The 14,303-nt window shown below is 37.0% G+C and overlaps 1 non-coding gene across 1 annotated transcript; it reads right to left on the bottom strand.

The window, feature by feature from the left end:
- Window positions 1-13,758: 13,758 nt before the first annotated feature.
- On the bottom strand, window positions 13,759-13,876 carry LOC149835208 (U5 spliceosomal RNA). The gene has a single exon (XR_016432926.1). It is a non-coding gene; the product is annotated as a U5 spliceosomal RNA (small nuclear RNA).
- Window positions 13,877-14,303: the final 427 nt, after the last annotated feature.

Raw genomic sequence — 14,303 nt, 5'->3', positions numbered from 1 at the left:
TGCATTTGAAGAAGTGGCAGCTGCCAAATCTTTGGTGGTAGCTGCCAAATCCATTTTTTAATGTAAATACAAAGGCCAAAGGGCCTCACCATCCCAAATGTCTAAACGTCCATCCCAACTACCAGATTTCAAATGGGACCACCAAGGTAGTTTGACCATGATTTTACCCCAAAACACCAAATGCATAAACACCCATCCCAGCTACCAGATTCCAAACAGGGCCTTAGAAGCCTAATTCTGCTCCCCATCCTGCATGGTTTGCTGCTCCTAGCCTGTGGTGAATCTCTCTCTCTCTCTCTCTCTCTATATATATATATATATATATATGTGTGTGTGTGTTGCTCTTTATCTTTGATGACTAATGTCAAAAAGTATACCGATTTCAAGCTCATTAAACTTCTAAATGGAACGACCACCTCCATATCTCACATTGGTCAAGTCATGTTGTCCCCAAAACTTACTCTTTATAATGTATTGTTTGTTCCATCCTTCAAGTTAAATCTCATATCTGTATCTAAACTCTCTCAATTTTACAACTATAATGTCATTTTCTCCCATTCTTCATGCCAAATACAGGACCTGGAGACGTAGAAGACGATTGGATAAGGTAGAGAGTGCATGGGACTTTATATTCTTGATGATGGTGGAAGTATGGTCATTGCCATCTTCATGAATAAAGATCAGATGAACATTTAGAACATGCATTTGGATCATGCTTCTGATTTACGTTTAAAATACTTATTTCAAAATTTTGGTTTGATACAAAATAAACAAACTCTACGTGAAATTTGTCCCCTTGCCAAATTCACACGGTTGCCCTTTCCTATTAGTGCAAGTCAATCTCAAGGTCTTTTTGCACTTGTTTATTTTGATATTTGGGGAGCTTATAATGCGACATCTTTTACTGGAGTTCATTTTTTTCTAACCGTTGTTGATGATTTTAGCAAAGCAACATGGATTTATTTAATGAGATATAAATCCCAGACACAAGAAATCTTGAGAAATTTCATTAAAATGGTCAAAATTCAATTTAACAAACGTGTGAAACAAATTCGATCCGACAATGGAGCAAATTTTTTTTCACATGAAATTCAAAATTTCTTGCAAGCAAATGGGATTTTACATCAACGCTCTAGTGTCAGGACTCCCCAACAAAATGACATTGTTGAAAGAAAGCACCGACACTTATTAGAAGTCGCCCGCGCAATTAAATTTCAAGCCAACATGCCAACAAAATTTTGGGGAGAATGTATTCTCACCACTGCATATTTAATCAATCGAACTCCCACCATTACCTCTTCTAACAACCACATACCACATGAACTTCTTTATGGCATCAAAGGAAAATATGACCATCTCAAGGTTTTTGGTTGTCTTTGTTTTGCGTGTTATAGTTCTAAAAATAAATTTGATACTCGTGCCAAGAAATGTGTTTTTGTAGGATATCCTTTTAGACAAAAAGGGTACAAGGTGTTCGATTTGGAAACAAACACTATTTTTGTTATCCAGGACATAGTATTTCATGAAACCATATTTCCCTTTAGGGAAGCACACTTTTTTGAAACATTCTCCAAACAGTTCTCTGAAGTCATTTTACCCAATCCCGTTGCGTACATGTTCCATTCAAACTGTCCTCTTGAAAATGTTTTTCAAAATCAGCATTCATGCCCAATCTCATGTGACAATAGTCATCCAGATCCTAATTCTAATTTGGATATTCGCTGGCCTGAATGGATCCGATCCAGACCCAGTTATCTATCAGATTATGAATGTTAACCAAGCACTTCTTTATGGCCATTCGTCACCTACCTTCAAAACATCTACTTCTCATCCCATGTCCTCTTGTCTAGATTTTTCCAAACTCCCCAATTCCTATCGTGTTTTCTTGGCCTCAATTTCTGCCCATGAAGAACCTAAGGACTATCTTACTGCCATGAGAGATGAAAGTTGGAAGGCTGCCATGGATGCTGAGGTACGGGCCCTTAAAGCAAATAACACATGGACCCTTATGACTTTACCCCCTGGGAAGCATGCTATAGGGTCAAAATGGGTCTATAAGATTAAATACAAATCAGATGGGAGTATAGAGCGTTACAAGGCTCGATTAGCGACACAAGATTATACTCAACAAGATGAATTGGATTATCATGACACATTTTCTCCAGTTGCCAAGTTAGTTACTATGAGATGCCTATTATCCATTGTCGCCCACCACAATTGGTCCCTTCATCAATTAGATGTTAATAATGCATTTTTGCATGGGGACCTTGACGAAGAAATTTATATGCAGTTGCCACCCGGGTATTGTCGACAGGGGGAAAGCCGAGTATGTCGACTTAACAAATCTCTATATGGGCTCAAACAAGCTTCCAGACAATGGTTTACAAAGTTTTCCAATACTCTCATCAAGTTCGGTTTCACACAATCTCGAGAAGATTACTCACTCTTTTTTAAGAGACAAGTTGGACATGAAATATTTATTTTGGTTTATGTAGATGATGTTATTATAACAGGCAACGATGATGTGACCATTGAGAAGCTAAAAGAGCTTCTTGACAAAACATTTCACATCAAAAATCTGGGAAAATTAAGATACTTTCTAGGTATAGATGTGGCACGATCAAGACAAGGGATATTTCTTAATATAAAAAGTACGTTCTAGATTTATTAAAGGAAGTAGGATTTCTAGGATCAAAACCATCAGCTATACACATGGAGTCTCAAAAGAAATTTGATCATAGTGGAAACATGGTCACAAATGCAGCCGATTTTAGGAGGTTAATTGGTCGACTCATTTATCTGACCATTACAAGGCCGGATATCACATTCACCGTGCATATTCTCAGCCAATTCATGCATGAAACACGAGAACAACATTGGGAGGCTGCCACCAAATTATTGAGATATCTAAAGGGAACACCTGGGCGAGGTATCATGCTAAAAGCAAATAATGAACTCAAATTGAGTTGTTATGTGGACTTTGACTGGGCAAGTTGTCCAATAACAAAAAGGTCTACATCGGGTTATTGTACCTTTCTAGGTGACAATATCATATCTTGGAAAACGAAGAAACAAATAGTTGTTTCTAGATCATCAGCAGAAGCTGAATTTAGAAGCATGGCGACAGGAATAAGTGAAGTTGCATGGTTAACATATCTTCTTGAAGACCTTGGTTGTAAGCAAGATAGCCCAACAGTCTTATTCTGTGACAACCAAGCCGCAATGCATATACCGACTAATCCGGTGTTCCACGAACGAACAAAACATATTGAGTTAGATTGTTACTTTGTTCAAGAAAAAATAGAGGCAGGAGTAATTCGTACCGAGTACGTTTGAAGTAGAGATCAAAGAGCGGACATACTTACCAAAGCATTAAGTAAAGAAAGTTTGAGGTATCTGGTGAACAAGTTGGGTCTGCTAAACATAGAGGCACCAACTTGAGGGGGAATGTTAAAGCTTATGGAAAGTTATCCCAAGCATATCGTATGATCTGTTATGAGATCATGATAAACAAGGAAGAGGATATCCTGTAAATCTTACCAAGGATATCATATATTCTATTATGAGAAACAACGATAATCAAGGTCGCCATATTAATATATCGTGAATCAGATGTAGAGATTTAAGAAAATATTTTAAATGTTATTGATGATCTTTATCCAAAATCTGCCATTGTACAAGTATATATATTAGCTTTGTAAACGTATTGTATTTATTCAATAAAAAAAATTCTTTTCTCTTCCTCTGCGTACTTTAGAGCAAGTTTGAATCCCAATGGTATATGGTTGTATAACCAGTAGGGGTCCGTCTAACTCCAGCTTTCTCCCCCCCCCCCTACCCCCACCCCACTCCCCCAAAAAAAAGATTCTGCACAATCATTGCTACTAGTTGGGGCCAATACTTTATGTTCACTACACGTACCTTTTAGTGGTTGCAAATATTTTTTTAGCATGAATGTAAGGATTGCAGGCCAATCAAATTCTAAAAAAGGTATTTGATGCCTAAACAATATAATAAACAACAAATTTCATAATTATCATAAAAATAGGAAACAATTCAGGACAATTTTTAATTGGTGAAGTTGAGCCACTGGGATGCCTAGTTACATACATACATATTTAAAAAAATATGTAATTTTCAAATTTCTCCCAGAGGGTCACTACTCTGCTTGATGTGCATTGAACAGTGGATCTAAGGATCGATGTATTCATGTAGAGCCTTACTAAATCTAGAACATTTCATGCCCAAATATTTGTATCTTTGTGAGGTCTGTCAGCATGATTGCTTTTTATTGAACTCTGGATTTGAAGATGTAAATAAAAAATTTTAACCTTAAATATTATTCAAATATTAAAATTTTGAGATCCTTTTTTTTATAAGTATAAGTAAATCAAATCTTATTAAGCGAAAATAATTTTAAAAATAGTTAAACATTGGACGAAATTATACTAAAGATAATAATCAAATTAAAATGTACGGGATATATACATTTTAAACCATATATAATATAGAACTGAAATATGAAGAGTTTTAATTTCATTTCAAATAAGAGTATAAAAACAACAGTTCAATTTCTACATGATTAACTACTTTAAATGAAAAGATCGTGTCTACCAAGATCGAAAGGTAAGAGTGGGTCCCCGAGGATGCAACACAATCAGTGCTTCACTCCAACTACGCATCATACTTTACATGCATTATCTGTCTCCCATAAAATGGGGTCAAACTCGTTGAAGTCTGATAAACCAACTCAAACTTAAAGAAAACATATCAAGCTTCTAAAGGTAAAGACATGATATATTATTCATGAATCGTTAAGTGATAGACAAGAAAACAATGTCCTATGAGTGATTCATTTCAAGCATTCAAACATAAAGCATTTAAAAACATTTCATCACTTAATATTCTATTCAACCTTAACTCACATAATAAAGCAAAATCTATATGCATTCAAGTCATAGAGGTCATCGCATATATATATATATATATATATATATATATATATATATATATATATAGATACATCTAAGATATTCAGATCATTGCATCATTTTTATATGCATTCGTAATTCTTATAAACAATATGTCAAATGATATTTGACCATTCCAGCATGAAACACACGCACATACCTTCTAACAAATTTAGTTAGATATTTATAATTCACATCAATCATGATACATAGGTGTGATATATAATCATTTGTTTTTTTTAGTATGAAAATATATAATCATTTGTTTTTATTGAAATATTACTAAAAGTTAAAATAGTGTTTAACAAATTAAATAAAATAATGTCCATACATGTTGGAGTCATGTCCTCACTCATGACGCAACATATAAATGGTGTGTCCCAGTAACATGGATCGACATAGTCCCAAAAATAAATAAACAAATTGTATTTTATTACTAATAAAACAAGAACTTAAAGGTTGTGTTTGAATGCATCGGCTCTTGGGATTTGAAATCCTCATATTTGAGAACCATGGATCTCTAACCCAACCATACAGAGGGGGCCCACACACCTCGCTAGGTGGGTCAGCTTAAGGCTTTCAAGTTGAAGGAGGTGGATCAGCTTAAGGCTTTCAATGTTTGTCATTGACTGCTGGGAATTTGGTTTATTAACCAAACCGTTGTACCAAAGCTTCTACCCAATATATTACAGAGACCTTAGAGTGAAAAATAATTAATATTCCCAACTCTACTATGGTCCTTTGTCTTCTCTCAGCTAGCCCATTTTGCTCAAGGGTCTTAGGGCATGAAATATTATGCTTGATTTCATTCTGTTTTAGAAATAATTTTAGTAGACGTATTCCCCGCCACCATCTGATTGAATAACCTTTATTTTATTTCCAATTTGGGTTTTAATAAAATTATGAAAAATCTCAAAACATTCCACCAACTCTGATAGTTGCTTCAAAGGTAGAACTAAGTATAACGAGAGTGATCATCCAAAAAAAAAATACACAATAGTGAAACCCTTGATTAGAAGTTATAGGAGACGAACCCATAAATCTTAATGAACCTTATCAAAAGGCTTATTATATGAATAACCAGAATCATAAAACGACACTCGACACTACTTGGTCATTGCACAACTGGTGCAACTTTTATTCAACTTATGCAAAAAACTATTAGATAATCATTTTTATTCTTCTTCAAGAAATTCACGACCTCCATTTGTGGGTGCCTGAGCCTTTGATGCCAAATGTTGTCATGCACTACTCAATAACGAGTAGCAAAGCGAGTTTTATTCTATTCTTTCTTGGATCAAGAATATAGAGATCTCCACTTCTATGCCCCACTGCTACTCCCGACTTGCTTGCTCTATCCTTTAAGATAAACCCATCAGAGTAAAATTTGACAGCCAGTGGTTGTTCCAAAGTCAATTGGCTAACATAAATTAAATTTCTTCTTATTTTTGGAGTGAGTAAAACATTGTCAGGACATCCGATCGACCATAATCTTCCCAGGTGCTTCATACTTAACTAAGTTGTGAAGTTTACCTGAATCAAAAGACATATGAGACAATGCACTAGTGTCAGAGAACTAGGCATGATCCTAGTTCCAAATTGTCATAACAGGACGTATTACTAAATGTCTTTCGCTTGATATGTTTGATTTAAACAATTCCAGCATTTGAGAGTCATGTGGTTTGGCTTGAAGCAGATCTGGCATAGCCCATCGGTTTTTGCGCTTGATGTCTGATTTTGAGTTTGGCCTCCTTGCAATAGCTGATTATTATTTTGTTCACCTCTTCTATTTGAACCTTGATTATTGGCCTCCTTGATCTATTGGCTGACTCTTGGAAGAATCCTCTCCGTCTTTGATGTGAAATTTCCAGGACTTCTCCCTTACATAGTGACGAAAGTTAAATTGAAACGGCAAATCATTGGCATCTAAAAATTTGTGAGAGGTTTTTTTTTAAAATCTCACATTTTTGGCAAAATTATGACAATAAAAAATTAAAATATATTTTTTATAAGAAAATATACATAAAAATATTTAAAATTAAAAATATCATGTTTAAAATACGATATTTATGTTTTTGATGAAAAACTCATGAGAAATTGAAAATATCTTGAGAATTAACTCATTTTCATTTTTGGATAATTTCTCACGATAATTTTGTGAGATTTTCATAAATCTCAGGAGATTTGTCACTATGCTCTGTTGAGGGTGGCCAAAGAAGGCAACATTGTAATTGACAAGGATTGATAGTTTGCCTACATGAAAGCTCTTCATAGTTTAATGTCCTTGAAGCATTGAGACAATCTCTTTGAACGTCAAAGTAGGAGGTTTTGACATTGTTGCCACTAAGTACTCATATCTAGGTCTGAGTCTGTTCAACAACATAGAAACCTTGGTATGAACATTGATTGGTTTCTCGATTGCTGCCAATTCATCACAAACATTTTTAAAATTAAGATAATTGAACACAAACAACTTTCTTTTGTGAATCATTTGCAACTTTAGCAAGATATGACACTCTCTTTCTTGAGAGTCCAATGTGAATGCTATTGAAACTTTTAAGACTGAATCATCGTAAACGTGTTGTTTTTTAAGCAATAGTTGCTCTACTTAGAATCAAGTCATCAGAGTAATGAGTACTCGTGTAACTATGCTCTCAAGATACAACCAAGCTTTTTGAGTGATCAGACCATGCCCAACACTGGGTGAGCCCAACAACCTCGACACAGACCCCCCCCTTGAACAACCTATTGACTAGTGTTGAATCGGGTATAGATTCTGAGTATGGATACGAGTATGAATCTGGATCCTATAACAACTTGGCTATGGATCACAACTGGATCTAGGCTAACTCGATTAGGACCAAAAGAATTTGGGCTAACTGAATCTGGGTTAACCGGATCGAGATAGCAATTGAACCTGGATTCGAATAGTAACTGAATCCGAACTTCAAACTTTGAAAACCAAAAGAGGAAAGAGAAAGCAAAACTCAAGGAGAATATAGTGAGCATAGTGCACTCATGAGAGAAAAAGGAGAGAAGAGAATGAAATGCTTCGAATTGGAGAAGGTTGGGGTTTATATAGGCCCTAGCCCAACAATTATCAATTAAGGTCATAAAGGGCTTTGAATAGGCCCAAACGATCAGAAATAAATGGACCACGGTCGGCTAAACGGTCAGCCATGAATGCCCAAATAGCTGGAAAGAGAGGGCACCAATTTTGGGTCCAAAATAATCATGGAAGGGTCAAAGTCAACCAATATTGGGTAAATAATAGAAGGTTAATATGTCTGGATGGCTATGGACCGTTAGGACCATTAATGCCCATGCAAAAATGTTGGGCAAGGCCCAAACGGATTTTGGTCAGTGTCCAAAAAGATTCAAATAGTTTTAAAATTGAGATAATTGAACACAAACAACTTTCTTTTGTGAATCATTTGCAACTTTAGCAAGATATGACACTCTCTTTCTTGAGAGTCCAATGTGAATGCTATTGAAACTTTTAAGACTGAATCATCGTAAACGTGTTGTTTTTTAAGCAATAGTTGCTCTACTTAGAATCAAGTCATCAGAGTAATGAGTACTCGTGTAACTATGCTCTCAAGATACAACCAAGCTTTTTGAGTGATCAGACCATGCCCAACACTGGGTGAGCCCAACAACCTCGACATAGACCCCCCCCTTGAACAACCTATTGACTAGTGTTGAATCGGGTATAGATTCTGAGTATGGATACGAGTATGAATCTGGATCCTATAACAACTTGGCTATGGATCACAACTGGATCTAGGCTAACTCGATTAGGACCAAAAGAATTTGGGCTAACTGAATCTGGGTTAACCGGATCGAGATAGCAATTGAACCTGGATTCGAATAGTAACTGAATCCGAACTTCAAACTTTGAAAACCAAAAGAGGAAAGAGAAAGCAAAACTCAAGGAGAATATAGTGAGCATAGTGCACTCATGAGAGAAAAAGGAGAGAAGAGAATGAAATGCTTCGAATCGGAGAAGGTTGGGGTTTATATAGGCCCTAGCCCAACAATTATCAATTAAGGTCATAAAGGGCTTTGAATAGGCCCAAACGATCAGAAATAAATGGACCACGGTCGGCTAAACGGTCAGCCATGAATGCCCAAATAGCTGGAAAGAGAGGGCACCAATTTTGGGTCCAAAATAATCATGGAAGGGTCAAAGTCAACCAATATTGGGTAAATAATAGAAGGTTAATATGTCTGGATGGCTATGGACCGTTAGGACCATTAATGCCCATGCAAAAATGTTGGGCAAGGCCCAAACGGATTTTGGTCAGTGTCCAAAAAGATTCAAATAGTTTTAAAATTAAGATAATTGAACACAAACAACTTTCTTTTGTGAATCATTTGCAACTTTAGCAAGATATGACACTCTCTTTCTTGAGAGTCCAATGTGAATGCTATTGAAACTTTTAAGACTGAATCATCGTAAACGTGTTGTTTTTTAAGCAATAGTTGCTCTACTTAGAATCAAGTCATCAGAGTAATGAGTACTCGTGTAACTATGCTCTCAAGATACAACCAAGCTTTTTGAGTGATCAGACCATGCCCAACACTGGGTGAGCCCAACAACCTCGACACAGACCCCCCCCTTGAACAACCTATTGACTAGTGTTGAATCGGGTATAGATTCTGAGTATGGATACGAGTATGAATCTGGATCCTATAACAACTTGGCTATGGATCACAACTGGATCTAGGCTAACTCGATTAGGACCAAAAGAATTTGGGCTAACTGAATCTGGGTTAACCGGATCGAGATAGCAATTGAACCTGGATTCGAATAGTAACTGAATCCGAACTTCAAACTTTGAAAACCAAAAGAGGAAAGAGAAAGCAAAACTCAAGGAGAATATAGTGAGCATAGTGCACTCATGAGAGAAAAAGGAGAGAAGAGAATGAAATGCTTCGAATTGGAGAAGGTTGGGGTTTATATAGGCCCTAGCCCAACAATTATCAATTAAGGTCATAAAGGGCTTTGAATAGGCCCAAACAATCAGAAATAAATGGACCACGGTCGGCTAAACGGTCAGCCATGAATGCCCAAATAGCTGGAAAGAGAGGGCACCAATTTTGGGTCCAAAATAATCATGGAAGGGTCAAAGTCAACCAATATTGGGTAAATAATAGAAGGTTAATATGTCTGGATGGCTATGGACCGTTAGGACCATTAATGCCCATGCAAAAATGTTGGGCAAGGCCCAAACGGATTTTGGTCAGTGTCCAAAAAGATTCAAATAGTTTTAAAATTAAGATAATTGAACACAAACAACTTTCTTTTGTGAATCATTTGCAACTTTAGCAAGATATGACACTCTCTTTCTTGAGAGTCCAATGTGAATGCTATTGAAACTTTTAAGACTGAATCATCGTAAACGTGTTGTTTTTTAAGCAATAGTTGCTCTACTTAGAATCAAGTCATCAGAGTAATGAGTACTCGTGTAACTATGCTCTCAAGATACAACCAAGCTTTTTGAGTGATCAGACCATGCCCAACACTGGGTGAGCCCAACAACCTCGACACAGACCCCCCCCTTGAACAACCTATTGACTAGTGTTGAATCGGGTATAGATTCTGAGTATGGATACGAGTATGAATCTGGATCCTATAACAACTTGGCTATGGATCACAACTGGATCTAGGCTAACTCGATTAGGACCAAAAGAATTTGGGCTAACTGAATCTGGGTTAACCGGATCGAGATAGCAATTGAACCTGGATTCGAATAGTAACTGAATCCGAACTTCAAACTTTGAAAACCAAAAGAGGAAAGAGAAAGCAAAACTCAAGGAGAATATAGTGAGCATAGTGCACTCATGAGAGAAAAAGGAGAGAAGAGAATGAAATGCTTCGAATTGGAGAAGGTTGGGGTTTATATAGGCCCTAGCCCAACAATTATCAATTAAGGTCATAAAGGGCTTTGAATAGGCCCAAACGATCAGAAATAAATGGACCACGGTCGGCTAAACGGTCAGCCATGAATGCCCAAATAGCTGGAAAGAGAGGGCACCAATTTTGGGTCCAAAATAATCATGGAAGGGTCAAAGTCAACCAATATTGGGTAAATAATAGAAGGTTAATATGTCTGGATGGCTATGGACCGTTAGGACCATTAATGCCCATGCAAAAATGTTGGGCAAGGCCCAAACGGATTTTGGTCAGTGTCCAAAAAGATTCAAATAGTTTTAAAATTAAGATAATTGAACACAAACAACTTTCTTTTGTGAATCATTTGCAACTTTAGCAAGATATGACACTCTCTTTCTTGAGAGTCCAATGTGAATGCTATTGAAACTTTTAAGACTGAATCATCGTAAACGTGTTGTTTTTTAAGCAATAGTTGCTCTACTTAGAATCAAGTCATCAGAGTAATGAGTACTCGTGTAACTATGCTCTCAAGATACAACCAAGCTTTTTGAGTGATCAGACCATGCCCAACACTGGGTGAGCCCAACAACCTCGACACAGACCCCCCCCTTGAACAACCTATTGACTAGTGTTGAATCGGGTATAGATTCTGAGTATGGATACGAGTATGAATCTGGATCCTATAACAACTTGGCTATGGATCACAACTGGATCTAGGCTAACTCGATTAGGACCAAAAGAATTTGGGCTAACTGAATCTGGGTTAACCGGATCGAGATAGCAATTGAACCTGGATTCGAATAGTAACTGAATCCGAACTTCAAACTTTGAAAACCAAAAGAGGAAAGAGAAAGCAAAACTCAAGGAGAATATAGTGAGCATAGTGCACTCATGAGAGAAAAAGGAGAGAAGAGAATGAAATGCTTCGAATTGGAGAAGGTTGGGGTTTATATAGGCCCTAGCCCAACAATTATCAATTAAGGTCATAAAGGGCTTTGAATAGGCCCAAACGATCAGAAATAAATGGACCACGGTCGGCTAAACGGTCAGCCATGAATGCCCAAATAGCTGGAAAGAGAGGGCACCAATTTTGGGTCCAAAATAATCATGGAAGGGTCAAAGTCAACCAATATTGGGTAAATAATAGAAGGTTAATATGTCTGGATGGCTATGGACCGTTAGGACCATTAATGCTCATGCAAAAATGTTGGGCAAGGCCCAAACGGATTTTGGTCAGTGTCCAAAAAGATTCAAATAGTTTTAATGGAAAGTCAAAATCGATTTAATGGTTGGTCAAAGGTGAAAAATATACTTGAGGATTAAAATAGTCATAAGTACTAAAAAAAAGTCAAAGACGAAACCAAACTGAGTCAGGTCGAGTCTAGTTCTGTAATCCACAAACCCAAATCTAAATCTAAATCTAAATATATATTATTTATGATCCAAGATCCAATTGTGGGTTTATAGGTTTGTTCAATGCCCTTGAGGGCAATGCACTCTAAAGCACCACCCTTCTATACAAAGTCAATGAAGGTTCCTACGCCTTCCAAGATCAAACTTTTGTAGAAAACTCAAAACCCACAACTTAAGCAAATGAAGAAAAATAAGTAGGAAACTTAGGTAGTTTTAAGATATAATCCCAATAATCCCCATGTGGATTAAAACTATAAGAAGAGATCTCAAGAGGCAATTCGCAAAGTGTGTAATTGAGGGTACCTTTTGGATTTAAACCCCTATGTTAGTGTTACTTAGTTTGAGATCTCAATGACGTTAGTTTTGAATTGAGAATCCTAATTGACTTTCTAAACACTGTAACAAACACTTTCACTTTAGGTGGTCAAAAGTGTGTCTATCAATATATAAAAGCCGCACATTAAGGATCATGTGTTGTATCCCAGTTTTATGAGTGCTTTAAAGACAAAGTTCAAAGTCTCATATTAGGCAACCCCCACCTTTATACTCACATAGATAAGTCCATCAAGTGTGTAAACTTGTTCGAAACAAACCCAACTATAAGGCATATGGATCTTCTTAAGAGTTCAACTCGAATCAAGCTATGTTATGTGATTCTTCAAATTAAACAGGATACACCCTTGGGTGCCATTGAGAACCTCCGATCTCTGATCTGATGATCCGATGTAGGGTGAGGAGCAACTGATACGACACGGGGCACATGCTTAGATTTTTGTTTTGTTTTTTTATTTACGGGGAGAAATCACCCCCAGGATGAGAGACCTAGCCGGACTGGCTCAGCCTAGATCATATAGACATATCGAACTCTGGACTAGCTTTGATCGTATTGACTGTTTTTTAACTTCGATTAACTTTGTATTATTTGGCATTCAATACCATCTAGTGGTAGAAAGTTAAACAAAACTTAGGTCAGCTTACGTGACTGGGTTTAGACTCAAAATTGTTGTTTTGTGTTATCGAACTCTTTTTTTATAATAATTTTAGTTCTAATTATTTTATTCTTAAAATGTAAATGACGATTTTTTTTGTGGTGACTAATCATGATTTTTCAAAGAATCTAAATGATGAGGATGGTCGAGGCTGATTAATCACTATTTGCCAATTAAAGCACTTACTGGGGAATTACGGGCCAATTAAATCCAACAACTTCCAAGGTGTCATGGGATCCAGAATGAAGATCCAATCCACGACCCAACCTATAACAAATCGGTTTTCACCTCCTGTCTTTCATATCCAAACAAAGAGAGTCGTCCGTAACAAATGAAAACATTAATTTTTGTGTAAAAAATTCAAATAAGATTAAACGATTTTACAATAAACATATAGAGACTCGAGACAAGTTTGGACACGATAAAACATGACAAAAAACCATAGCCCCATCGAAGCAAAGAATTTAAATCAAGAACATTGCTAGGGTTTTCCCTTGAGGGAAACGCCCTCCAAAAATAGGCGTATGCCGTTTTTAAGTGGCGAGCACACGGTATTCTTTAGTAAAAGGCGAAAGAATAGTTCGCTCTGTGCTCACCACGCGGCTGCGTGATTGTAAACGGTTGCATGCCACCCCTTTATATACAAGAGACTTGGCCACCAACATCTCTCGCTGATCGATATGGGACTAACACATTCATTTGTTGAAACCACCCAACAGAACAGACTACAACGTTCCCTCGTATGCGGTTTCATCTCTGTTGCTCGTCTAAGCCGCGTAACATTGGTCTCAGGAACAGAGCCTCTATCGTTGAGCTCGGTTTGGACCTGAAACTGAGCTTCTATGGTTCGGGTCATGCTCCACTTTCTAGGTTTACTCCTAAAACTGGGACAGCCCAGTCTTTAGTTTTACATGTTCGAGGTCTGCTTGTTTGGGCATCGTGAGCAGCCCAAGGGCTTGATGCCTTACATAGGGGAGCAAGTAGGTGCGGCACTCAAGGTGTAAGTAGGTCCGAACAGGAACTAGGCCAAGT

The sequence above is a fragment of the Nuphar pumila genome, chromosome 6, assembly GCF_984573655.1.
Source record: "Nuphar pumila chromosome 6, dmNupPumi1.hap1.1, whole genome shotgun sequence".
Classification (NCBI taxonomy): Eukaryota; Viridiplantae; Streptophyta; class Magnoliopsida; order Nymphaeales; family Nymphaeaceae; genus Nuphar; species Nuphar pumila.
Note: the sequence above shows the minus strand (reverse complement) of the source record. Positions and strands in the feature narration are given on the sequence as shown.